A 2,173-nucleotide genomic window follows, 5' to 3' on the forward strand; every position below is an offset into this window, starting at 1 on the left:
CCAGCACGTTCAAGAAAACACAGGCACCATCACCCATCAGTAAGGAAATCCATCCAGTGGTTCCAGCACGAACAAGAAACTATGGATACCATCATCCATCAGTAAGGAAATCCATCCAGTGGTTCCAGCACGAACAAGAAAACACACACACCATCATCCATCAATAAGGAAATCCATCCAGTGGTTCCAGCACGAACAAGAAAGGATGGATTTCCTTATTGATGGATGATGGTGTCCATGGTTTCTTGTTCGTGCTGGAACCACTGGATGGATTTCCTTATTGATGGATGATGGCGTGTGTGTCATCCAGAGAAGCCAAAGTTAAGCAATCTTCCAAATAAGCCAGGATTAAGCAGTCATCCAGAGAAGCTAGAGTTAAGCAATTTTCCAAAACTAAGCATACATTTGAATGTCTTCAGCAACGTTTATAACGAGAGTGAAGCGAGATAGACTGCTACAGAGTTCCTGCAAGAAGTTGGCAGGAATATTTGGCAAACATTAGGGGTTTCTGTCATTTTTTTGGTAATAAAAATATAACGTCTTCGTAACATGGATAACTTTATGTTAAAATCAAAACGATTTTAATAAGTGAACTATAAAGGAATAGAAGACACTAAAAATACGAAAGATGGAATATGAATTCCATTACCATTACTTTTAATCTTATTTATTATTACTTTATATTATTTTTTTCCGGTTTCTTTCTTTCCTACGTTCGAGTCAACATTAACAAATACAATTTCAGAGTTCTTTCGATTATTGAAAAACAAACACCTAATGACTGACTATGTCAAAGTAAACTTTGAATTTCTTATATGCCTTTGAAAACTCGTATTTCGTACCCCCCCCTAGTTTTATTTTCTTGTTTTTAAACCATCTGTATAGTAGCACAAACTTTGATCTCTTGTGAAGTCATCTCTGCCGTGTTGGAGAACAGTGAGTCATAGCGCACATGTTTTCAAAACGTTCTGTTGTACAAGTGTTATAGCTGGAGTCCACGTGTTTTTGCTCAGATAGTGTAAATAATCGTACTAAGTAACTTGATATGTCATTGTTAATCATGGTGGGTAAAAAGGCGTTGTTTTGAAGTAGTAACGATCTTTTCGAATGGTTTGAAATTATTGCTTCTTCTGTAATAGAGAATAAGAATGATGCAATTGCATTATGGCTTCAACCCTTTCACAACTTAGAAGTTTGAATATGTCTCTATTTAAATCACAACTTAGAAGTTTAAATATGTCTTTATTTAGCTATATTGACTTATATTTGTCAAAAATTTTAGTACTGTTTTTTCATGTTTAGTCAAACATTTGAATTGAACAGGATGTATCCAGCTGTGAATTATGCTAAATTCTGTCCTTAGGCGGTCACTGATGGTCAAGGCTAGTTGCAGGTGTATATACAGAGAGAAGTTAAGAATTTTAAACTTTACCTGCTGTTTATTTTCAAGTTGTTGTTTGTGTTTCAAAGTGAAACAACTGTGTTACTCTCTTTTATTTTAGGCTTAGTTATGTTCTGCATACATTTCTTGATTAGAAGTGATTAATCCACTCGGTGACTGAAAAGAAACGTGATCTTGTTAACAGTCTTGAAATTAGCACAAATGTATAATTCTAAGAACCAAAAAGTTTAGATAACTTTAAGGAGCTTCTCCCCCCCCCTAGATACTCACTTCCCCCACATACACTTCTCCAGGGACTCACGGACAACGTTACGGTAAAACTGAATTAGAGTAACATATTTTATATATCTGGATGCAGGTTTTGTAAAAACCGTTAAGTATCAAGCTTCTGTTTCCAGTCTAATAACCCTTCTCCGTATTCCAAGATCCATCTTTCTCTGTAACCCTTCTCCGTATTCCAAGATTCATCTTTCTCTGTAACCCTTCTCCGGATTCCAAGATCCATCTTTCTCTGTAACCCATCTCCGTATTCCAAGATCCATCTTTCTCTGTTGTCAACATGTCGTTCCCGTTATATAAAAGAATGAATGAAATCTGTTGTAATTATTTCTTAGATTATGAGGTAAACAGCCTTGTGTATTATAATACCCCATGGCAACAAGTTACACTATCACGTGCGCCAACCAACACTTCCTTCCTTCCTACGAAGAGAGAGCTCGTTGCTTGTGTATTATAATACCCCATGGCAACAAGTTACACTATCACGTGCGC

The sequence above is a fragment of the Limulus polyphemus genome, unplaced genomic scaffold, assembly GCF_000517525.1.
Source record: "Limulus polyphemus unplaced genomic scaffold, Limulus_polyphemus-2.1.2 Scaffold8248, whole genome shotgun sequence".
Lineage (NCBI taxonomy): Eukaryota > Metazoa > Arthropoda > Merostomata > Xiphosura > Limulidae > Limulus > Limulus polyphemus.